The sequence below is a fragment of the Triturus cristatus genome, chromosome 10 (genome assembly GCF_964204655.1).
Source record: "Triturus cristatus chromosome 10, aTriCri1.1, whole genome shotgun sequence".
NCBI lineage: Eukaryota > Metazoa > Chordata > Amphibia > Caudata > Salamandridae > Triturus > Triturus cristatus.
The window spans coordinates 124005570-124031998 of NC_140593.1; the positions used below are offsets into that span (position 1 = coordinate 124005570).

Sequence of the window (26429 nt, forward strand, 5' to 3'; positions counted from 1 at the left end):
ATTTTTCAGAAAAATCCGTCTGCATTTCTTCTTTAAAGATAAGGATTTGACATCTTCCTCTGAAACCCTTTCAGACAGAAACACGGGCCTGAAAGTTCCATCTACTTTCAACCCTCCAGCCCATTTAACACCGGATCGAGTGAGAGTCTTTGAACAAGCCGTCATTCATGACATTACCAACATCAGTACCAGACCGAACAAAATATACCACAATCTGCCCCTCAGAGAGAAAAAAGCCCTACAAGCCCTGTCGAACGATGAAACTATAACCATCAAACCCGCTGACAAGGGCGGCGCAATTGTCATTCTAGACACCGCTTCCTACCGGACAGAGTGTCTTCGACAACTTGATGACCGGACAGCATACAAACCCTTGACTACAGACCCCACTACCAGGCTATCCAGGGAGATAATCCATCTTGTGGAAGAGGCTAAAGCTTCTGGCTGGATTACTGAGCAAGAATCGCAATTTCTCATAACCTCACATCCTGTCATGCCATACTTTTACGTCTTGCCCAAAATCCATAAGAGCCAAAGACCACCTCCAGGGCGGCCAATTATCTCTGGCATTGGCTCTTTATTAGAACCGCTCTCCACTTTCGTTGACTTTTTCCTGAGGCCACTTGTAAAGGAAATGCCCAGCTACCTGCAAGACACCAAAGATGTACTCAGACTACTCCCAGACATCAGTTACGATACAGAAACAGACCTTTTGGTCAGTTTGGATGTGGAGTCTCTCTACACCTGTATCCCACAAATGGAAACTCTAGAGGCCATCAGAAGCCTCTTAGATGCAAGAGATTTGGACACTATTACACCTGTCCATTTCATCATGGAATGCGCCAGACTGGCTATGATGGAAAATTTCTTTAAGCATGAAGACACCATCTATTTACAAATCTCAGGTACATCGATGGGCAGCATTTTTGCGCCTAGCCTGGCGAATCTGTATGTCCACCTCTTCGAGCAGAACACTGTACTAATCCAAACAAACCCTTTCAGAGAACAAATTACCTTGTGGAAAAGATACATCGATGACATCTTGGTTGTGTGGAGAGGATCTCTGGCCTCACTACTTGAATTTCACACCTGGCTTAATACCAAGAATGCTTTCCTGCGTTTTACTATTGCATTCGATAAACAACGCCTTCCATTTCTTGACATCCTGATAGTGCCTGATCAAGGAAAACTGGGCTGTGAACTGTATAGGAAACCACTATCCAAAAATTCCTTACTCAGCTTCATAAGTCATCATCCCAGATCCCTTCGTGAAAACCTTCCAGTCGGCCAGTTCTTACGCATTCGTAGGAACTGCTCGGATCTTACCACCTTTAATCACCATGCTGAGGATCTATCGAAACAACTGAGAGACAGACAATATCCCAGACGATTGGTGAAACAGGCCTTCAAAAGAGCATTGAACAACAACCGGGAGGCCCTCCTGGAACCTCCCATGCCCAAGCCCCCTCTGTCCAGAATGACTTTTGTGAACACTTTTTGTACGTGGTCCAATCAAGTACAAAAGACGGTGCGCAAGCATTGGCGCATACTGAATACAGGGAATGAGGTTATTCCACCCCCTCTTTTTGCCTTCAAGAGAGGGTCTAATCTGCGCGATAACCTCGTACACACCAGACCCAGGAGCAGATTTTCTGGTATGACAAATACCTTATGGAATTTACCGCCAGTCCAAGGCCACTTTCCGTGTGGCCATTGTTCTGCCTGCCCACAGACTGAGATGACGAAATCAGTAGATATAGGTACAGGCATACCTTGGACACTGCAAAGACACACCAATTGCAATACTGAGAAAGTTATTTACCTGATCACATGCCCCTGCTCTCTGCGCTATGTTGGCATGACAACAAGAAAAGTCAAAACGCGCATCAATGAGCACAAAAGCACCATCAGGCGTAACAGACAAGCCACGAAACTCACCAACCATTTTTTGGAACTCAAACACAAACCTGAAGATCTAAGATGGTTGGTTTTGGAACAACCTTTCATTCCTATTCACGTGACTGACATAAAGCGCTTTCTGTTCGTCAAAGAACAAAAGTGGGTTTTTAGACTCAAGAGTGACCAACAGGGTCTCAATGATGATATCCCGTGGACCTTCTTATAGGATTTCATCCCTTTTCAGCACCGTTGTGTATCCATGCAGGCCAGGATTATACACTATTTATTTTTTCCGCCAACGAAATCATTTTTCTTTGGTTTCACCCTGCCTCTCCACTGCTTTATAATATTGAGGTTCCTTTCGTGTAAACGGATCTCCTGATCAGATTTACACATTTTCATTACACGTCCATGAGTTTGCCACATTTAATTAATTATTTCTGCTGTTGCAGCTTTTCATTACACTACTGCGAACATTCGATAAAACCTGTCCTGACTACCAGTCCCAGGAAGCTTTGGAACCATTCTAGATACTATTCCGCTTTTTGACCATATGCGCGATCCGTAGTTGTTGAAACGGTCACACGCGCACATGCACACTAACACCCAATAAAATTCCTCCATTTCCGCCCGCCGGATACCTCCCCTTCTAGCTTCGGCGTTCGAAGCGGGGTACCGACGGACAGGTAAGCGCAGTTTGCTGTTTTTCGCCACTTTGGCGGTTTTTGATTACATCTTTGGATAACAACACGTATTATTCCGCCGAGTGTTTACAGTAGGAAACTATCATACACGATTTTGGCAACAGTCAGCCTGTTCTGAATAGCGCTTTCAGATAGTATTACACAATCAATCAGGTCCTCCCCGGAGTTGTATCACTGTTACTTCTTTACCTCTGCTAGATCACAACGGTTCGTAATAAAGACAGCCTGACAGCATTTGCCTTCATTCCACTGTCTTGCCCACGAGTCTCAGACCCGTTTGACTCGTATTGATGCTTTCATAGTCGTTCATTAAAGTTCCTTCTGCCATGGTTTTAGCGTTAGTATCCACTAGTACCATTGAAAGGATTTTCGTTCCGTCAGCCGAGTCAGGAGAGTCTCCCTGGCCCTCAGGCATTACATACTTTGTTTTTGAAATTTCCTTTTCTAGAGCGGTGCCTCATAAAGGCCTGAGCGGATGCCAGGTGAGGCGAGGTGCGTACCCACTCCTTATCGGGTAAGTGCACATGAGTACGTGTGTTAATTACACTGTGTGTCTCATAAAGCATATTGGTATATTTTTATAACTTCAACAACTCATCCGTCATCAAGTGTATATTATATTGAAATTACACATACAAATTGTTGGATCAGAAATATATACTGTTGCATAACATGATTATGGAGAATACCTTTATTAGAATACCTCTTTGTCTTTGATTCTAAAGGTTCATCACCAGACAATGCCTATAACTGATCCTATGTAAACTACAGGACTTCATCAGGTTGTATCTGGGTATTAACCTTCGATTTAGGTCATTGTCTCAAAACCACAGCTTTTGTTTTATTATCACGTTGTTGCAGTAGCGTTTACATGGTCCTGACGAGAGCTTGGACTCCTTTGTCCTCAAGCCGAAACATGTAGACCCAAGAACTGGCAGTTATTTGTTTAAGCTGTCAATACTGTTTTTAATTTGACACTAAGATAGCACCAGAATAAAGTACACTGTGTCTTGGTAGTCATTTTTAATCGCACTTTTGCTCTTTTCACATTTTTCGCACTGCATTCTTCACCCCACCGTTGGTAACAATTTGGCACGGTTGCCTGGGACTACCAGGGTACCATTACAATCCCCAGAGTGATTGGTACTCCAGTGTATGCCCCCAGTTCCCAAATGATGAGAAACCACCTTCGGTGGGTGATGGGAACTTTTTCCTCAATGGAGGTTTCCATATACCTGCCTTAATTACCTCGGACTCTTTTTCCGTTTTTCTCCTGTTTTCTTGTTCCTCTAGTATCTGTTCTGATCCTAGTTTTTCCAGACCGCCAGTATATTTTGTGAGTAATGTTTATGCGGTTGCCAGAAACTAATCCCTTCATGTTTACAAGGAGTTTCTAGTGGCCTCTGAGTTAGAAGATACAAATTAATTAAGTTTAATATACTCGATAGAGGCATACTGACCTCAGTCCTATGCCAAATCTATAGGGTATATTATTCCAATGAGCAGAGCCTATTAGGGAAATAGGAACTACACTACATGGCGCCCAACGTTTGGAAAGGCACTAATTTAACGCTCGATACTGAGTAACTCAGTTGTGCTTTTCTCAGAGACTCACATACTCCATAAGACGTCTGGAGAGGGTAGGGTTAAGTATCCGCCAAAGCTGGCTGGACCGTCATGGCCGCACTTCAGTGAGGCTCTCGCCGGCCGGGCGAAACCACATCCTGCAACACCATCCTCCGGGCCGATAATCCACACTATAACGCCACTAATGGGCAGCGCAGCTGAGCGGGACCGCCTGGAGCGAGTTTGAAGGGCATAGGTGACCGGGTGACGGAGATATCGACTGCGGCTGCCGGAGGGCGCGGAGCGGCATTCTGGGCGGAGCTAACAAGCGGCGGCCTCTGCCAGCGCGAGCCTGGGGATTCGCGGGGCCTTCTGGGCCCAGATCTGGACACTGACCGTGGCTGGCGTCGCTGACACTCTGCTGACTGTCCGGGGCGGGACTGGTCCCCCCCCCCCCTTCGCGCTGACTCTGCCAGTGGCTCCTTGAGGCGGCGGACGTGCTGGATCCCTGAGGTGAGGTCGCGCTACCTCGGCGCCTTCAGCGGTGGGCCCACCCTTCACTTGCCTGCCTGGCTGACGCGCCTGGGAGCTGTTGCGCGCTCTCTTGGATCGGCCCTCTGCTGGGGAGCTGAGAACGGGGATCTCCCGTGTTGCCTTGGGGAGCGGACTGGTAACGGTTGCCATTGCCTTTGATTCTGCGCTGAGGGACGCCGGTGGAGTGACCCGGGGGTCCCGCCTGGCCTGAACCCTGAGACCCCTGGTGCGAGGAGGCGTGGCTCTGGGGCTGAAACGGCCGTTGAGGTGAGGCAAGCTCTTGTGTGGGGCTGAGCGACGCGTGTGGAGGCCTCGTTGACTTGTGTGCTCCTGGTGGTCTGCGGGGGGGCTGGACGACTGGGGGGGCCCCGTCACGGTTGGACACTTGGAACGAGCCCTGGGGCGGACCATAGACGCTGCTGTGTGGGCTAGATACTGGGTGACTTGGGCCCTCGCCGGCGGCTGCCATGGGCAAGTCAGATGCGAAGCAGTCGATGCTCCAATTTAACCCCTCTAAGAAGAAAACGCGGGCGCCGCCGGGGGATGGCGGAGAGCGGGACCCCGGTGAGGAGGAGGAGGTGGAATGGAAGACGATCCTTCTAAGCATGCAGAAGAGCCTCACCTCAATCGACGCCAAAATCGACAACATGAATACGCGACTGGAGGCGGTGGTGCACCGGCTGGATCAGCATGGGGAGCGTCTGAAAGAGGCAGAGGGGCGCATTTCGGAGCTGGAGGATGGCGCTGTGACTGGCGCGGCCAAGCTGTCGCAGATGGACCGGCTGCTTAAGGTCATCGCTGACAAAAATGAGGATTTAGAGGCGCGTTCCCGACGGAACAACGTTCGCCTGGTCGGCCTTGCGAAGTCCAGCGGGGGGGGCGCATGGAGGACTTCATCGAGCGTCTGCTCATTGACAAATTTGGCCGAGACTCCTTTTCTCCGCAGTTGGTGGTGGAGCGCGCCCATCGCTCCTTGGGGCCGCGGCCGGTCCCTGGGGCCCCGCCGCGCCCAGTCATCATCAAATTTCTCAACTATAGGGATCGTGATGTTCTGCTGCGCCCCTCCAGGGAGAAGCAGCCGATCCTGCATGAGAATGTCACTATTTCCTTTTACCCAGACTTTACCCAGGCGGTGCAAGATGCTCGCCGCAAGTTTGCCGGAGTAAAGAAGAAGCTGCAACAACGAGACATACCATATGCCATGCAGTACCCTGCCAAACTCAAGATCACTCATCATGGCAAGCCCCTGTTTTTCGGTAATCCACAGCAGGTGGAGGACTTCCTGCGGGAGCAGCCCTCTGCGGCTTCACAGCGTCGTGGCCCTGGGGCGCAGTCGGGCTCTGGCTCTCCGCTAGCTGCGCCGGAAGGATGAGTACTGCTGTCCTGGTTACTTTGGTGTCTCTTTCCCCCTGCGACTGTCCCTTCTCCGAGGTGGGCATTGCCTTGCCCCTCATTGCTCCTGTTCCTCTCTACTTGCTGGATTAGGTATTGGACCGTTGCCATGGCGTGACTGTATGTATGGGGGGATCACTTCTGTCCTGGAGGGGACTGCCTTTGCCTTTTGACCTCGTTCTCCGTGACAGGGGAGTTGGCAGATACTACTTTCTGGGACCCTGCTTGGACCGTTGTCCACTGCTTATGCCGTTTTGGACCGGACATTTATTTATTTATTTATTTATTGGTTTATATAGCGCTAGAATCGACTCCAATGGAGTATCTCTGCGCTTTTCAGTAATCGGTAAAGCAAGGATAAGATGAAAGAGGGGCTAGATCTCATTCTTAAACAGCACAGTTTTAAGAAGTTTCCTGTAGGTAAGATGTTCCTTGCATTGTCTTAATGATAAAGGAAGTTTATTCCACAATGTGGGGCCTGTAATAGATAAAGCTTTATTCCCATGTCTGGCTTTTTTTGCACGAGGGATCACCAAGAGGAGGTTATTACTAGATCTTAGTGATCGTACCGGAATGTAGGGAACAAATGTATTTTGTAGATACACGGGCCCTTGGCCATTTATGCATTTGTGGATAAGGCAACATATTTTAAATTTTATCCTCTGACGGATCGACAGCCAGTGTAGCTGATCCAAGAGGGGTTTAGAAGCAGTTCTGGGGGGAACATTAAGGACAAGGCGGGCTGCCGTGTTTTGAATGACCTGCAGTTTATTCAAAACACTTTCGTTGGCAGAAAGAAGCAGGCCATTACAGTAGTCAATCCTACTTAAAACCAAGGTCTGGACCAAGGTTCTCTTACAGGAATCTGGCAGGAGGGGAAAGATTTTCCGTAACAAACTAATGGTGTGAAAACAGATTCCTGAAGTGTAATTGACATGTTGTTTAAAAAGCAAGTCATGATCCAAACGAATCCCAAGGTTCTTCACAACCTGTTTAGGTTCAGGAACTATTCCCAGATCAGGCGGCCACCAGTCAGGGGTCCACAACATTTTTGCCTCACCAAACAACATTACTTCCGTTTTACTGACATTACACTGGAGAAAGTTGGAAGACATCCAGCGAGCCACTGCCTTCATGCCAGCAGAAAAGGAATTTTTCACTTCAGCGGAGAGGGTTTTGAAAGGAAAGAGGAGCTGGGTGTCATCAGCGTACGATACTGGAATGAAACCATATATTCGCATCACTCTAGCCAATGGTGCCACGTATATATTAAAAAGGGTTGGGCTCAAACAAGAGCCCTGGGGCACCCCCTTAGAGATCTCAATCTCCGCTGAGCGGTAGGAGTCCATGATAACTCTCTGGGAACGATTAAGGAGAAAGCTTTTCAGCCATTCGATGGCCCTATCCTTAATGCCCGCGTTCGATAACCGTTCAATAAGAATGGTATGTGAAACGGTATCGAATGCTGCTGAAAGATCTAAGAGCACAAGGATTACTGAAAAGCCCCTGTCCTGATACATCTGTAGGTCATCTGTGACAGACAGAAGAGTAGACTCCGTACTGTGTTTAGGCCTAAACCCTGACTGAGAGTAGTCCAAAGCCCCCACAAGTTCGATGTAATTGGACAAGTGGTGATTGACATGTTTCTCAGCCAGTTTCCCTAAGAATGGTAATAGGGATATAGGCCTGAGGTTGGTTAGATCAGTCCATGGAATAGAGGTGTTTTTCCTAATGGGTCTAACCAAAGCTCGTTTCCAGTCTCTTGGCACAGTACCTGAGCTAAGTGAAAGATTCACCAATCCTTCAAATATAGGACAAAGTTGTTCGCTCAGGCCAGGTATGATCCTGGCTGGAATGTTATCATCAGGACTGCCACTTTTAATCTGAGAAGTGAGTAGAAGTGTTTCTTGTAGAGAAATAGATGGAAAGCATGTTAACATATGTTTTTCCTGCTTAGGTTCATCATCCATTTCAGGTAACACTCTATCCATGGAAACACTTTTATTGGCGCATATTATTTTATCATAAATGAGATCAATTTTTTTCGCAAAAAAACATGAAATTTCATCGCATAGCTGTTTGGAACCTAGTTCAACAGATTCACATGCTGTAGGTTTGGTAAAGGTTTGTAGGGTTTGATATAAAACCCAAGAAGAGTTTCCTGCAGCTGTGATTTGGGCTGTGATGTGGTTTTTGCGAGCAGTGCGAATAGCTTTATGATATGTGCGTAGTGAGTCCCAGTATTTTGTTTTGTCTTCCGCCAAGTGAGAAAGTCTCCACTTTTTTTCTAATTTTCTAGCATTGAGTTTTAGTGTCCTTAGGTTATCCGAAAACCAAATTTCCTGATTCTTGGTCGGTCTGGATTTAAATTGCTTCAGAGGAGCAATTTTGTCTATAGTTTGTGTAATGGCTCTATTAAATTTTATAAGGGCAGAATCAATACATGTTTGTGTAGGATAGGAAGAAAAGATAAAGTTTTTCCTAAAACTGCCGTCATTAACTTTATGCCATGACATGGATGACCTATTTCGCCCTGGCACTCCCCCCCCCTATCCCACGTAGACTCCTCACCTGCAGGGGTGTTGGTGCGGTGGGTGCAAAGAGGGGATTGGGGAGGGTGGGTCTGGCACCCTAGCGGCTCCTGTTGCGGGTATACCCCAATTCCATTGTTATGTTCGTTGAAAGGGAGGGGAGGGAGTCTAGATTCCGGCAGGATTGGGCTGCTGCGGTGGGTGGGGGTGGGATGGGGGCTGGGGGTTGTTTCAGGGGACTGATGTTTGGGGCAGGTTCCCTCCGGCGCGTTGGGAAAGCCGGACGGGCTGGGTGGGGGGGGGATTTGTATCTGTGGCAACACGCTTAAATACTGGCACATGCACTGTCCGCTATTCGGGCTACAGCTCAGCTGCTCTGGGAACTGGGGCCTGAGGGTGGGTGCTTGGCATTTCCCCGATACCGGGCGTGCTGGCCTGCGGGGCGTGGGAGACAGTATGCGGGGCCTACCTGGGATTAATAAATGGGGTCCCCACGAGTAACGTTACTGGGGGGGCGCAGCAGGACCCGCACAGTAAGATTAATGTCTTGACGTGGAATATCAGGGGGCTGGGAGACCCGCGCAAGCGCCGCCAGGTCCTAGGTTATCTGGACCGCCACTGCATACACATAGCATTATTGCAGGAAACCCACACGGACCCCCATAGGGCGCCTACATTCGCGTCACGGTGGGCTGCATATAGTCTCTTCTCTTCCTACTCCACGTACTCCAGGGGAGTGGCCATCCTTGTCAAAAAACACACCCCGTTTGTACACCTGGGGGATAGACTTGACCCCGAGGGCCGCTTCTGTGTGGTGTGGGGGCGGATGGGTAATGCTACTGTTACACTTGTCTCCTCTTACGGGCCTAATGTGGATGGCCCTGCACACTTCATTGCCTTATGGGAAGTCATCCTGGAGATAGGTTCCACACACCTGATTTGGAGAGGGGACTTTAATGTCACACTTGATCCTGCCCTGGACCGTTCTAATGCGGGCGCGGCGCATCATCCTCGCTCACAGGCTTATATTCTGGACCTCATGGCGCACCACTCGTTGCTCGATGAATGGCGCTACATGCACCCGGGTGCTAGGGAGGGCACGCACTGGTCGATGTTGCACTCCACTTGGGCTCGGTTGGATTACCTGCTCCTGTCGAGGACACTGGGGACCTCTCTCTTGGGGGCGGGACACTTGCCTCGTACTTACTCCGATCACGCGCCTGTGCTCCTTACCCTGGCCCGGTCCGGCCTGGTGGGGGATCCGCTTCCGTGGCGCATGCAGCCTCACATCCTATTGGATGAATTGTTTAAATTTGAGATGCGCCAGGAGATCACAGAGTTCATCGACCGTAATCGGGGGACAGCGTGGCGATAGTATGGGAGGCCTTTAAGGCCACCATGCGGGGTGTGTGTATTTCTAAGGGCTCGGGCGTGCTGCGCTCGCTTCGCGCGGAGCTGACAGCCTTGGAACAAGCTTTGCAGGCGCTAGAAACTGACCCTGCCTTTATGCGGGATCCCGCGATCCAATTAGACTACCGCACTAAGCTGACTGAGTTCAAGAATGCGGCTGAGAGGGAAGTGCGTTTCCGCGGTAAGCATTTTAAAGCGCGCGCGTATGGAGAGGGGGAGCGCGTATGGAGAGGGGGAGCGCCCTGGCAGGTTTTTGGCGGGGGCGGTCCGCCCCCACCGCGGCACTAATCACATATTGGAGGTCAAGGCCCCGGATGGCACTATGCAGCGCGACACACCCTCCATACTGTCCACCTTCGTGTCTCATTATTCCGCCTTGTATACATCTCAACGGGTAGCGCCCTTGGAGATGACCGAATACCTGTCTGAGCTTACCCTTGGATGGTTGTCGAATGCCCAGCGTGAGCTTCTGGCGGCTCCTGTAGGCCTGGATGAGATCAAAGAAGCCATTATGCAGACTGCGTCGGGAAAATCCCCAGGAATGGATGGCTTCCCAATCGAGTACTATAAAACCTTCATTGACCCGCTCGCGGCGGTTCTGCGGGAGGTGTTTGAGGAGGCTAACGAGACCGGCTCTCTCCCACCCAGCATGTCGGAGACGCTCATCGTTTCTCTCCTTAAGCCGGGAAAGCCCCCGGATAGCTGTGACTTGTACCGACCGACCTCTCTCATCCACAGTGATGTGAAGGTTCTGGCCAAAGTGCTAGCGAACCGGGTCAACCTCCTGATCGGGGGGTTGATACTGCCAGACCAGGCGGGATTCATTCCGGGCCACTCTACCTCCCACAATTTGCGGACGCTTTTCTCGGTATTGAACAACGCGGACTCCTCTCTAGCCTTGGTGGCGGTTTTTCTGGACGCCACCAAGGCGTTTGATTCGGTCGAATGGGATTACCTCCACTTGATCCTCCAAAACATGGGCATGCCCATGGCGTTTTCTAGATGGATTCAGATTCTATACCGTAGCCCCAAGGCGAGGATTCTTATTAATGGCCGAGTCTCAGCTCCATTCCTGGTGACTAGGGGTACTCGACAGGGATGCCCGCTGTCGCCTCTTCTTTTCGCGCTGGCGATGGAGCCCCTGGCGTCCCGTCTCCGGCAGAACTACCTCGCGGCATCCCTGAGATGCCAGCAGCGGCAAGTCCTGCTGTCACTCTATGCAGATGACCTCACACTCTACGTCAAGGATCCGCGGGAGAATCTGAACCCCATCCTTAGAGAGTTTGTTCGCTTTGCGCACATTAATTGGGGTAAATCCGCGGTCTTCCCCCTCACGAATGGTATAGAGAAAATTCCACTTGATTATCCGTTGGAGTGGTGCGACGAGAGCGTGAAATACCTGGGAGTATGGGTCTCCAGGGACCGGCAGGAGGTGCTGCGCATGAACTACGGTAGGGCGCTCGAGGCCATACGCTCGCATGTAGCCCGGTGGCTGACCCTACCACTGACCATGGCTGGCCGAGTTTCCCTTATAAAGATGGTCATACTCCCCAAGCTGCTCTACCTCTTCCTCAACATTCCGTTTCACCCGGGAGGCTACTTCTTCCGGGAATTAAGATCGGAGCTTATCCGATTGGTGTGGGGGGGGGGGGAAGAGACCGCGGCTCAAGTGGTCTGTCCTTACACGGCCATATGGGCAGGGCGGCTTCGATATACCGGACTTTACGCTTTACTATCACTGCGCTCAGGCGCACTATGCGTACTATTGGTATCGACCTTCGCCCTTCATGCCGCAGTTGGCGGTGGAGCATTGGTTGGCGGATCCGGTGCCGCTTGAGGGGGCAGTTCTCGCAGCGGTACCATCGTCCCGTGTGGATCGCAACCCTGTGCAGACCACGGCGCATGCTTGGGGCGCGATCGCGGACCGTCTGGGGTCGTCTTTTCTCTACTCCCCATTGATGCCCCTGGTGTATCACCCGGCTCTTCCACTCTTAGGAGAAGAAATGGTCCGGAGAATAAAACTGAAGATGGGGTTTGCGAACTGGGGTGACCTCTTTCATGCAGGTAGATTTCGCGATCTCCCGCTCCTCTACGGGGATGTTGTCCCTACCCCCCTGGAAACTTTTGCCTTCATTCGCCTCCGTAGTGGGCTACAGAAATTGTTGCCGGCATATCCGGATGAACCTCCAGTTCTGGAACCGTTTCATAACATGCTTGCTTCCCCTTCGCCCTCACATATGGTCTCTTCACTGTATCGGGGGATATATGTCCGGGATGGGGGGCTGTTGCTGCGGTCCCGTGCGGGCTGGGAGGCCGAGATCGGCACTGCACTCACGGACGACCAGTGGGGGTTCTGCTGCTTGCAGACTGAAATGATCTCGTCTAGTAGTAGGTTCCGCATCATCCATTACAAGTTCCTCCATCGACTCTACTGTACTCCGGCCCAGATGCATAGATTCCATCTACGCGACGACGATCGCTGCGACAGGTGTCATTCTCCTGGAGCGGACTTCTTGCACCTGGCCTGGACTTGCCCCAGCATAGATGAATATTGGGATCAGGTGTACGAGGCCCTGGGGGAGATGCTGGGATCCCCGCTGCCGCCCTCTCCCTTACAGGCTCTTCTGGGGTACACTCGGGATGTGCTGAAGCCGGATCTCCGTTTTGTTACCTGCGCGCTGCTGCTCGCTAAGCGCCGCATAGCGTGCCGATGGGGGCGGGGGAGGCGGCCCAAATTTAAGGAATGGCTGCGGGATATGGTTACTTGTCAGGAGAATGTTCTGTTGTATTCAGAGTTGCTCCCACCCAAGTCCCGTCCCCCCGACATCTGGGGGCCTCTGTCACAGTACCTAGCGGCGCACTGCGCCCAGCGATCGCCGTCTGCTCCCGTGGGGGCGGATTCGCCGGCGGGTGGCTCTGGCTAGGGGAACTGCATGTAGTGCGGGTTCTTCTGGGGACGGTCGCCCAATCCGTGGGGGTAAGGAGTGGACGCTGCTGGCTCTGGGGGTCCCCCTGATGGCTGCCTTGCGATTTTGCTCTCACACGACGTGCTGCTACATTGCCGCTACGACCCGTGTGGGCACTCTGCTGGTGGGGATGGGGGCGGCACGACTGTGTGCCTGCGGAGGCGCTCTGTATGATGGGGGCGGCTATACAGGTACTTGCCGAGGGGGAGTGGTTCTCTGTAGGCCAGGATGGGAAATTGGAGGAGGCCCCGGAGGGGATGGTGCTGGGCTGCCACTTGTAAGTGCTTGGAATGTAAAATGTGCTATGATTTGTTATTACTGCCTTTTCCATTTGCCTATATTGCCTGTATCCGGATAAGTGTGTAATGCTGATGCACTGTATGACATAAAACGTTAAATAAAGAGTTATAAAAAAATAAAAAAATAAAAAAGTATCCGCCAAAGCTGAATAGGACAAAAATCCTATATATTAGCTGTTTGGTTTGTTCAACGTTGAAAGATACAATGTTCCAAAATATTGTGCACCTTATCTTTGTTTCCTTGAAACTTGTTCTATATTTTTCAAAAACAATGTCCCTGAATGGGGATACTAACACCGAGAACGCTGTAGCTGCGGCTGATCCAGTCATAACAGCTTTTAACCTTACAGGTTTAAATGAAACCGATGAGGGTGTTATAAACATAGAGAACAAAAAGAGGAACTGAAGAGGCCGTTTTCCACTCACAGAGGAATGGGAGGTACAGTAGGAACAGGGTCCCCTAGTACAATAATGACAAAGGATGTTCCTATAGTTCCTCAAAAACTAGAGTGATATCAACGCGAAGGCTGGGGTGAATAAAATGCACCGTATAGACCTTATGGAGAATCCATATGTCGGATTTAAATGCCCTCACACACCCTTGCAGGTGTCATGCTTCATCATTTGGGCTGCTCCTCGTCGGGCCGGTGGTGCAATGCCCTAAAAAAGGGCACTTTAGCGGAGATCTTCAATCCAACTGCCCTATAGATAAAGTGCGGGTGTTGGGCCTAGTTAATGTAGATATAAAGCAGTGAGATTAAAACAAGGTGAGGAGTGCCTGGTGAAAGTAAGTTATTATTCTGATGGTCTCCTACCTAGATTTAAAAACGTGTATACATGGCACTTATACGAGTGTAATGTCTCCTATTGAAGTGGCATGTAATTTACAATAGTCAGTCAACATGTTTCTCGCTTAGAGTAGTTATACTCGCGATTCTTCAGGACCTATATAGAAAAAACTATCTACATTCAACAGCCTATTTAGGTTAGGGTTATTTGTCAATCTACGTCTTTACGTCCAGACTCAATACCTGTTGGTCTCAGGAGCTACCTGAAAAGAAGAAGAGGTATGGTCAAACAAATATGCAGGTGCTCTTGATCAAAACAATTGGTAAAGCCTTCAATGTGACACACACTCTATAACTTAAATGGTGCGGTGTCGCAACAAACGTGAAAAATTTTAAAAAGCCGAAGTGGTGGATCCCACGGTGAGCTAAAGTGACTACTCACCGCTGTTGAACATCTATAAAAAGCAGTACACATCCGTGCATGAGTGACTCACCCTAATCAGTCACTATCCTGGTATCAACAGTACTCGGTGGGCTGCACAAGAGTATGACTTCCTCAAATTTATAGGACTGTATACAACGAAATATACATCAATCATACACTATGATATGGTTAGCTTGAAACAAAAAGAATAAGCAACAGAAAAGCGGTCTTTAGACTAGAAAGTCTGGTATGATGAAAACATTAATTGAGCAATCAAAAAATGTGCACGATGTCAATGCCACATAGTATGTATTTATCCTTAACCTTTCCCTGAATACGCCTGTTGTTTAATACACAGCAAAATAATGTATATTGGAATCAGGATTAAGGGAATATTAACAGTGTAAGGTATTACATATGATGAGTATATTAAAGTAAGGTAATACCTCCCTGCAGTCTACCAAGTTATTGTCACCTCTGATGTGTAACACATAAAGTTAATATCACGGTCGTTTCAAAGGAGACCCACGTTAGAATATGATCCTCTAGCGTTGACAAAAGGATTGGATTATGGTAGGCTTAGTCCTAGGCAATACTCCATGTAAAACGTCTTTGCTTATGTCAATGATCATAACCTTGCGCTCACGTCAGGGCAAGCACATATTGTCTCGTCCTCAATAGCCGAGAGAGCAAGTCTGGGAGAGGCGGGAACCCAATATGCAAACCTCAATGTTAGTGGTAAATAATTGTAGCCTGGCGCATTCGTAAGGGTGAGCACGTAATCCCTTCTACTAACCATACGAGAAGGTAAACCTGACAAATGCGGGAATGCATAAAACAAATATCAATATTGATTGCGGCTATTTTCTTAATAAAGGTGTTAACCTCGCGTATATCGGGGCTAGGTACTCATCGTGGCGGACAAATATTGTAAAGGGATCTGAAATTGTTAAAAATAGTTTGTGTACTTACACGTCTTCTCCGGGAGTACCGTATTTTGACCTACCCTCTCCACCGAGTCCGGAAGGTGGCGTGGTGGAGTGAGAGATAGGACTTATGTGTGAGGGCTTGTCATGTGACGCGTAGATCAGTCACGTGATACATTGCGAGGCCAGAAAGAGGTTTATTTTGGCCGCCATGTTGGAATGGGGTTCAAGATCACTATTAACAGGTCAAAGTATGGGAAAATGGTATCAGATGTGCGCTTTGTTGAGTTCTTTGCATAATAAGAATGTATAAACCTTATCAACTAAGATATATGGTGAAGAACTTTAAATTGGAGGCACTGTTGAAAACAGATGGTAAGTTAATGTCAATATTAGGTACAGATTGTGAGTGTCTGAAATTAAAATTAAAACAGGCACCCTACCTTCGATTGAGTAAGGGTTGGGTTTAGCCCAATGGTAAAAATATATTGGACTCATTTAAAAGGTCAGGAATGTGCTGGTGTGATGGTAAAAATTGTCTCAAGTAGGTTTTGAAGCATGTTAGAAAAGTAGCTCTAAACCAGTAAGATCAGTGTAAGCTCTACTATGTGTAGTATTAGGTAGTGTTCATGTCATGTTTAGACCTTGATTGTACCCCAGGGGATATCATCGTTAAGCCCATTGGTGCTGGTTGATAAGCGATGTATCCATCGCTGTTCCTTTGCATAAAGGCTCTGTTTGGTTATATTTGGAAAGGCTGCCAAGATTAGCCAACTCACTGAATCAGGTGAATGTTTGTTTTCAAGGAAGTGAGTGCTTATTTTGGTGTTGTTCTTCAAACAGCGAAAATTGCTGCGGTGTTCCGTGATGCGTAGTTTGATAGGGCGGGTTGTCATCCCTATATAGTTGAGGTTACAAGGGCACGTGAGAAGATAGATGCAATTTGCGGTATTGCAATTGGTATGTGTTCTCATTTCCCAAGTGAAGGAGGTGTTGAGGGTTATCGTCTTGTGTGTCGTTGTGAAAGCACATACACTGCATCCGCCACATGGATAGTGTCCTGTGACCCTTGGAAGGTGCCACAGTGTTTGTTGTGAATTTTTAGTTGTTTTCGGTTTGGGTCTGGTTCTGATGAGCATATCCTTGATGTTTCTCGAGCGTCTAAAAGCAAATCTGGGTGGAGCAATATTCATAGAGCCTGTGTTGAGTATACTCCAATGTTTTTTCAACACCTTGGTCACCTGATTAGATATTGGTGTGAAAGTGGTGACGCACGTCAGTACCACAGATTTATTTTTAGTTTTATGTTCCAGTAGGGCCTCTCGGTGGATATTCCGTGCCCGTTTTTTTGAAAATGCAATACTCCTGTGCGGGTATGCTCTTTCAGTCAAATTTTGTTCTAGGATTGTTGCCTCACTTTTATAGTCATCCAGCGAGCTGCAGTTTCTCCTAATTCTCAGGAACTGGCCGAACGGTAGGTTTTCCTTGAGAGATTTGGGGTGGTGGCTGTTATAATGGAGAAGGCTGTTACGGTCAGTAGGTTTTCTGAACATGGTGGTACTAAGATTACCCTGTGTGATCTGGATGGTCAGGTCCAGAAACGCTATCCGTGAAGAGGAAGCTGTGATGGTGAAATTGAGGTAAGGATTGAGATTATTGATCCATCCAAAGAAATCACCATAGCTGTCCTGATGTCCTGTCCAGAAGATCAGTATATCGTCAATGAAACGTTTCCACAGAAGGATGTGATTGCGGTAGGGGTTGGTTTCATTGAGGATATGGGTTGCCTCAAAAGCTGCCATATAGAGACGGGCCACACTAGGAGCGAAGGTACTCCCCATGGAAGTACCTTGCGTCTGATGGTAAAGTTGGCCCTTGAATTCGAAAAAATTCTCAGTCAGTGCCAAGGTGGCGCACTCCATAATGAATGATGGTGGGTAGATGACCCTTCAAGGGATGAATTCAGTATGTCTTCGATCACTTCTAGGGTGGCCCTCTGTGGGATGTTAGTGTAGAGGGCCACAACATCTAGAGTGATGAGGTAGTTGATGTCATTGGTATTCTGAAACTGATCCACTAAACGTAGTACATCCGTGGTGTCTTGGATGTACGATGGTATCAGTTTTACTAGAGGTTGGAGGAAATGGTCACAGAATTGTGATAAGGGTTCAAGAATCGAGTCTATCCCTGATACTATCGGGCGGCCAGGTGTAGGTGTAGTGCCATTGTGAATCTTTGACAAGATATAAAAATATGGGGTCTTGGGTTCTCTCTTGATGAGAAAACTGGCCTCTCTCTTGCTTATCCAACCCTGGCTTTCTGCTGAGTCTACTAAGCCCATGATAGTTTTCTTAAGGCGTTCAACAGGGTTTTGGGACAAAGGTTTATAATATTTTCTGTCACTCAATTGTCTCAGACATTATGTGTCATAATCTGTGGTTGACATTATGACAGGTGCACCACCCTTATCCGCCTGTTTAATAGTGATGGTTGTGTCACTGGCGAGTGTTTCAATCGCCTGCATCTCTTGTCTAGAGATGTTGTTGAAATGTTTGTTGTTAGTCAAGGACCTCACATCCGGGGCAGAGGGCGAGGGCGCAAAAGAGGTACTCAACAGGTGGAGAGGTGTGGCTCACTAGTTAGAGGCGGCAGACCCGTAAGCTGAGAATCGGCCAGGGACCAGGGTTCAATTCCCGACGCGGCAGGGTCGTGGACCAGGGTCAAAACGGACTCGATAATTCTCGCCTCGGTACCTACTCTAACCAGGAACACACTCGGCAACTCTGGGCATTAAGCTTGCCTCATCTCTACAACGGCCCCCCACAGACGCCGGGGACGCCTGGTTTCACCTTAGAGATACCCAGAAAGGGACCATCTCACAGGGATAGCCAGGACGGGTTCCCCAGCGGTCTACAGCGCCGGGACGCCCCGTTGCTGGGGTAGCTGTGCGCTTTACAAGTCTACAACATTTAACATTTAACAGGAAAAAAGAGTACAATGGGAGGACCCGGTTCAACCAGGAGTGGAAACCAGGAGCCAGACCAACAGAAAACAAACCTAGTAGTCAATCTGTCATCAAGACAACTAACCTTGACAGAAAATGACGTCCTCCAGAAAGGACTAGGTTTTGTTCCAACACCTCGAGTGGATCTGTTCTCACAGACCTGTGAATTGCACCAGTTTTTTCGTAAGATCCACCTCAAATTCTACTTTGAGGGGAAGGAATATACTCCTGACGAAGATTCAGGTCTACATAATCCCTCTTCCTTTACTCCCCAGAGTGGGATGATAACAAACGAGGTGCTGACCTACGAACAAGCTGTTCTGAAAGATGTGAGGTCCTTGACTAACTGCAGCTCGCTGGATGACTATAAAAGTGAGGCAACAATCCTAGAACAAAATTTGACTGAAAGAGCATACCCGCACAGGAGTATTGCATTTTCAAAAAAACGGGCACGGAATAACCACAGAGAGGCCCTACTGGAACATAAAACTAAAAATAAATCTGTGGTACTGACGTGCGTCACCACTTTCACACCAATATCTAATCAGGTGACCAAGGTGTTGAAAAAACATTGGAGTATACTCAACACAGGCTCTATGAATATTGCTCCACCCAGATTTGCTTTTAGACGCTCGAGAAACATCAAGGATATGCTCATCAGAACCAGACCCAAACCGAAAACAACTAAAAATTCACAAAAACAATGTCTCACCTTCCAAGGGTCACAGGACACTATCCATGTGGCGGATGCAGTGTATGTGCTTTCACAACGACACACAAGACGATAACCCTCAACACCTCCTTCACTTGGGAAATGAGAACACATACCAATTGCAATACCGCAAATTGCATCTATCTTCTCATGTGCCCTTGTAACCTCAACTATATAGGGATGACAACCCGCCCTATCAAACTACGCATCACGGAACACCGCAGCAATTTTCGCTGTTTGAAGAACAACACCAAAATAAGCACTCACTTCCTTGAAAACAAACATTCACCTGATTCAGTGAGGTGGCTAATCTTGGAAGCCTTTCCAAATATAACCAAACAGAGCCTTTATGCGAAGGAACAGCGATGGATACATCGCTTATCAACCAGCACCAATGGGATTAACGATCATATCCCCTGGGGTACAATCAAGGTCTAAACATGACATGAACACTACCTGATACTACACATAGTAGAGCTTACACTGATCTTACTGGTTTAGAGCTACTTTTCTAACATGCTTCAAAACCTACTTGACACAATTTTTACCATCACACCAGCACATTCCTGACTTATTAAATGAGTCCAATATATTTTTACCATTGGGCTAAACCCAACCCTTACTCAATCGAAGGTAGGGTGCCTGTTTTAATTTTGATTTCAGACACTCACAATCTGTACCTAATATTGACATTAACTTGCCATCTGTTTTCAACAGTGCCTCCAATTTAAAGTTCTTCGCCATATACCTTAGTTGATAAGGTTTATACATTCTTATTATGCAAAGAACTCAACAAAGCGCACATCTGATACCATTTTCCCATACTTTGACCTGTTAATAGTGATCTTGAACCCCATTCCAACATGGCGGCCAAAATAAACCTCTTTCTGGCCTCGCAATGTATCACGTGACCGATCTACGCGTCACATGACAAGCCCTCACACATAAGTCCTACCTCTCTCTCCACCACGCCACCTTCCGGACTCGGTGGAGAGGGTAGGTCGAAATACGGTACTCCCGGAGAAGACGTGTAAGTACACAAACTATTTTTAACAATTTCAGATCCCTTTACAATATTTGTCCGCCATGATGAGTACCTAGCCCCGATATACGCGAGGTTAACACCTTTATTAAGAAAATAGCACAATCAATATTGATATTTGTTTTATGCATTCCCGCATTAGTCAGATTTACCTTCTCGTATGGTTAGTAGAAGGGATTACGTGCTCACCCTTACGAATGCGCCAGGCTACAATTATTTACCACTAACATTGAGGTTTGCATATTGGGTTCCCGCCTCTCCCAGACTTACTCTCTCGGCTATTGAGGACGAGACAATATGTGCTTGCCCTGACGTGAGCGCAAGGTTATGATCATTGACATAAGCAAAGACGTTTTACATGGAGTATTGCCTAGGACTAAGCCTACCATATTCCAATCCTTTCAATCCTTTTGTCAACGCTAGAGGATCATATTCTAACGTAGGTCTCCTTTGAAACGACCGTGATATTAACTTTATGTGTTACACATCGGAGGTGACAATAACTTGGTAGACTGCAGGGAGGTATTCCCTTACTTTAATATACTCATCCTATGTAATACCTTACACTGTTAATATTCCCTTAATCCTGATTCCAATATACATTCTTTTGCTGTGTATTAAACAACAGGCGTATTCAGGGAAAGGTTAAGGATAAATACATACTATGTGGCATTGACATCGTGCACATTTCTTGATCGCTCAATGTATGTTTTTATCATACCAGACTTTCTAGTCTAAAGACCGCTTTTCTGTTGCTTATTCTTTTTGTTTCAAGCTAACCATATCATAGTGTATGATTGATGTATATTTCGTTGTATACAGTCCTATAAATTTGAGGAAGTCATACTCTTGTGCAGCCCACCGAGTACTGTTGATACCAGGATAGTGAATGATTAGGGTGAGTCACTCATGCACGGATGTGTACTGCTTTTTATAGATGTTCAACACCGGTGAGTAGTCACTTTAGCTCACCGTGGGATCCACCACTTCGGCTTTTTAACATTTTTGACGTTTGTTGCGACACCGCACCATTTAAGTTATAGAGTGTGTGTCACATTGAAGGCTTTACCAATTGTTTTGATCAAGAGCACCTGCATATTTGTTTGACCATACCTCTTTTTCTTTTCAGGTAGCTCCTGAGACCAACAGGTATTGAGTCTGGACGTAAAGACGTAGATTGACAAATAACCCTAACCTAAATAGGCTGTTGAATGTAGATAGTTTTTTCTATATAGGTCCTGAAGAATCGCGAGTATAACTACTCTAAGCGAGAAACATGTTGACTGACTATTGTAAATTACATGCCACTTCAATAGGAGACATTACACTCGTATAAGTGCCATGTATACACGTTTTTAAATCTAGGTAGGAGACCATCAGAATAAAAACTTACTTTCACCAGGCACTCCTCACCTTGTTTTAATCTCACTGCTTTATATCTACATTGACTAGGCCCCACACCCGCACTTCATCTATACGGCAGTCGGATTGAAGATCTCCGCTAAAGTGCCCCTTTTTAGGGAGCCCGTCGGGCATTGCACCGCCGGCCCGACGAGGAGCAGCCCAAATGATGAAGCATGACACCTGCAAGGGTGTGTGAGGGCATTTAAATCCGACATATGGATTCTCCATAAGGTCTATATGGTGCATTTTATTCACCCCAGCCTTCGCGTTGATATCACTCTAGTTTTTGGGGAACTATAGGAACATCCTTTGTCATTGGTGTTATAAACATCCCTCCAAACTAAAGGTGAGTCATCACTCTAAAACGTATAAAACACAGCCTAACACCAAGAGGTGGTAGAGCAGTTTTCGTGATAGAGGCACACGAATCCTTTCAGACAGAGGTATTCTATTCAGGGATTGTATTCCCAGAATCAAATCCAATAACAAAAGTATTTCACTTCATTAAAGAAGATGAACCACCTGAGGAATATATTCCTTTCGAGGATATAGAAATTCCACTCACATACCAGGAGCATAATCTCTGGTTTAAAGGTGCCCTAAAACATCACAAAAACATTACCAGGCTCGGTCCACTAGGTAGACCAGGAGCAACATGGCCGATTCTAGCCAGCTACACACTTCATCTTGACATCGAAGAGATGTCAGACGAAGAATAACTCACTCAATTACAAGAGTTAATAAAAATGTACAGACAATTAGTCCAATATGTTATGCGGACTTTCACAGTCCAACCACCAATGACCATTCCAAATCAAACCCCTCAACCAGGGTATACACTAAAAATTACTCCACAGACTTTACACGCAGTCATGGGTAAAATGCCCACAACACGTGAACAAATTCTATTCTGGATAGCTCAAAAATTACTCAAATCGAAGCAGTATTTCCAAATACTAGCCCTTAAGAGAAACACAGAATCCTAACAATCTGTTTGCCAATGGGGATCACACCACAACTGGAAGACTGCACCACTTGGGGCACAGTCTTTGCTGCCATCTATACTAAAACACATGGTGTTCCGTCAATTGCAGTAATACCAGATGTCCTGAAACAATTTCAATACGAATATGGGGCAGAGCCAGCTCTGAATTTAGGTATGAAATTATTGAAAAACTTCGACCAGGTCTCAACAATAATATTATCTAATATTAAAGGGGAGGTAGCATCAGTGGCGATCCGCCATCGCTTAAGGGAATTTGATGTAACAGAACATCAACATGAACTACCCAGAAGAATAGAAAAATCTTATGCAGAATTAGGCAGAGACAGTTTGGGTGGAAAACTTTTGAAGCCAAAACTGTCTGAAGGTCCTGAGAAGGACTCTAATATTCAAAATCCTACATCTTCTAAAAAGAAGTGGGAAACTAATTAATAAAAACCAAAAGAGAGACGCTCTCAATCCCGAGGTAGGTCTCCTCAAAAGGAGCCCTCTGAAAGGAGGTATAACCTCAAGAATAGGGATACTTTAAGAAAACCTGACAGGTATCAAGATACTGATACACAATCCTCTCGTACCTTTCAGATATCGTCACAGACATCAGAAAGAAGAGGTCAGTCAGATCACAAAGAAGAACGCGTGAAGTCAAAAGACGATCAACACGTTCAGAAAAATAAATCAAAACCTCAATTCACCAAAAAGAAGGTAGCAGGTCTGAAGATCAGACATGCCGAGAATACTGAGAACACAGCTTAAGAATGGAGAATAGGCTCAGACAATGCTGGACAGTGCAGCAGAAGTAACAATTGCTCGCCAGAACCTGAAGGAACTTCTGGAGATAGTGGACTTGAATGAGTACATCACAGTAGAGACTGTAGACACAAGGGTTAGTACTCCACAAAAGTTATATGAAATAACATTCCAGATGGCGGGAGACATAGCAAGAAAAGTGAAAGCACTCTTTTGGGAGAAACTTTCAAGGGGTTATGATATACTTCTAGCAGAACAGGACTGGCCACCAACATTTGTCAGGAAGTGCCCACATGGCGAGGACATCATTATGCCAGCCTTCTCCAACCATATTCCAATTCACCTAAAATATACTTATGCCAGGAAATGAGCAGTAGCCCAGGCCCCAGCATTATACAAAAATCATGTAGGATGGGATGAGGACTCACCTGACCACAAAATACAGCTAAAAATCAACCTACTGCACAAAGGCAGTAACCAATAAAGCAAGAAGATAAAAAACAGGTCAGGGAGATCTTAGATCAACTTGAATACCAAGGGGTGATTGAAACGCGCACCTCCTCAATAAACAATCCTTTGTTTCCTGTATCCAAACCAGACAATACATATCGTCTAGTTTTGGATTACAGACACTTGAACAATTTTTCCAAAACATTTGAAGTGCAAAATGAACATAGTACAGCATTAATGAATAACATTGTGCGTAAAAAATATAAAACCACATTGGACATTTCAAATGGTTTCTTTTGTCAAAACATAGCACCTGAAAGCAGGTACTTAACAGGTTTCTCAATAATGGGGACCCAGCGTCAATTTTGTAGACTTCCACAAGGGTTCAAAAACAGCAGAGGGTTATTCTCAGCAAGGGTAACAGAGTTACTACAAATTTATGATAACGAGGCATTGTCATACGTCGAGGACATCTATCTGACAGACGATTACCTAGATGGGAAGTTGAACAGGGTGAATACCATTATACTCGGCTTCACCTCTGAGGGCTATAAATTCATCTTTAAAAAAAAAATCGAGAATTGCTCATCTCAATGTCCTTTTCCTAGGATATGAGCTTTCAAGTGAAGGCAAAAGCCTGGCAGCTAACTTTTTGGAAAAGTGTGCGCTGCTCCAACCTCCAAAAACGCTGAAAAACTTACAATCCATCTTGGGTTTCTTAAATTTTGGAAGAACTTACATTCTAAATTACGCAGAAAGGGTTAAACCTCTCTACGAATTAATCAAACCTGATTTTTCAACAAAACATTGGACACAGGAACACACAGACATCCTGAGTTCACTCCAAGCTAACATGCTAGCAACAAATCACTTACAAACAAGCGTAAATAAACGCAATTTAGAGATCCGAATAATTTCGGGTCAATGCGGATTCACCTATTTAACATTTAGTGAGGGTGAAAAAGTACCAATAGCATACAAATCACATTTGTATACACAAGCAGAAATGCGCTTTACTTCAACAGAAAAGATACTGACAGCAGTTCAAACTGCTGTAGCAAAAGAAAGAGCTCTTGCCCAGGGGACACATATTATTGTCATGACTCCAGTGCCAGCCTTAGAGGCGGTTACAAATGCGAGCATTCCAAATGCAAAAGCTTTACATCCTAGATGGATACAATGGGTTAATTCTCTTGATGCAAAGATGTTGAATATATTTTTGATCCCGATTTAAAAACAAAAGCGTTCCTGCAATATGAACATGAATGTCCTCTGCCCACTGAAATTCTGCCTCTCGATCAGTACGAATGTATAATTTATACTGACGGATCAGCACAACCTGCTACAGGGAGTAAGCAAGCTTACAGTGCAGAGTGCGCAATCGTTAAAGGTCGCATGCGCGATGGTAATTTCCGACCAATGCTCACTAAAACTCAATCTCTAGGAGATTGTACAGCTCAGCGAGCTGAACTACAAGCATTCAAACTGGCACTTGAGAATACAGATCGCGAATTCCCCACACTTATAGTGTGCGATTCCTTTTACTATGTCCAGTCATGTAATGAATATTTACAGAATTGGCTTAAAAACGGATTCAAAGATGCAAAAGGTGGCACAATAAAGCATAAAACGCTCTGGGAACAAGTAGTTCAGTTGAGAAACGAACTACCAAAAGCTAACGTGATACACACGCTGAGTCATCAATGTGATGGCGTTCACGTTGCAGGGAATTCATTGGCTGATGAAGCTGCAAAGGGGGCTGTTGGACGGCTTCCGTAGCTGCGATCACTCGTTCAAAAACGAGACTAGACAGTGAGATATTGTTGGCTGTCAATGTTTCAAGCAAAGGCAGTGGTGCAGCGTTCCAATACAACAAGGAATCTGTCAGTCTGAAAGCAAGGGCACAGTCGCTAAGAAGGTTAGAATAAGCGAAGAGTTTGAAAGAGGAACCTCAGAGTGCTGTAGGATTCATTAGGATTTCCATCAAAAACCAGTGATTGGTGGATATCATCATCTGGATATCCCCTCCTTCCCACCACTGTGATTCACTCCATCTTGGAGTTTATTCGTGGTTGGTTTATAACCAGAGCACATTTTTGAGGCCCATGGAAGATGAAGGAGAGAAGGACAGCCAAGCCGCTAGTGAGGGCAAGATTTGAGATATATACCAAAAATGATATATAAGTGGTGCAGTGCAGTAAGGTGAAATGTTAAAAAAGGATAAGGAGGAAAAAAGGAAGTTTATTAAGAGATATTCCTGCCGATCCTTATCTAAAAATGGTGCAGAAACAGCTTCCAACAAATAGGCTGTTTGACAATAGGGTCGACATGTTTCAGCCTGCTTGCCTGGAGGGTCAAATGGCTTTCGTCAGGACCTTCATTTGATTATCGCTACTGCAGCAAAAGTGAGTGAGAAAATTATAAATTGTGAGACAATGTTAAAAAATACAACCTTATTATGGTGTATAACTTCTTCGTATTGTCAGTGTGTGTATGAACATCTGTGGAAATACGAAAAGAGAATCACAAAGCAACAAGGTGAGTGAAACCATCGGACAAATATTCGCTTGAAAAGCTGTGCCTTAGTCTCAAGTGCTTACCTGATCAGCACGAGAAGTGAGCCTCGCC

The 26429-nt window shown here is 46.5% G+C and overlaps 1 protein-coding gene across 4 annotated transcripts in view; it reads right to left on the minus strand.

Annotated features, from left to right (window-relative positions):
* The window catches only part of TCAIM (T cell activation inhibitor, mitochondrial), a 448473-nt gene that overhangs the window by 215763 nt on the left and 206281 nt on the right, over positions 1-26429 (minus strand). The gene's annotated exons all lie outside the window — the stretch shown is intronic.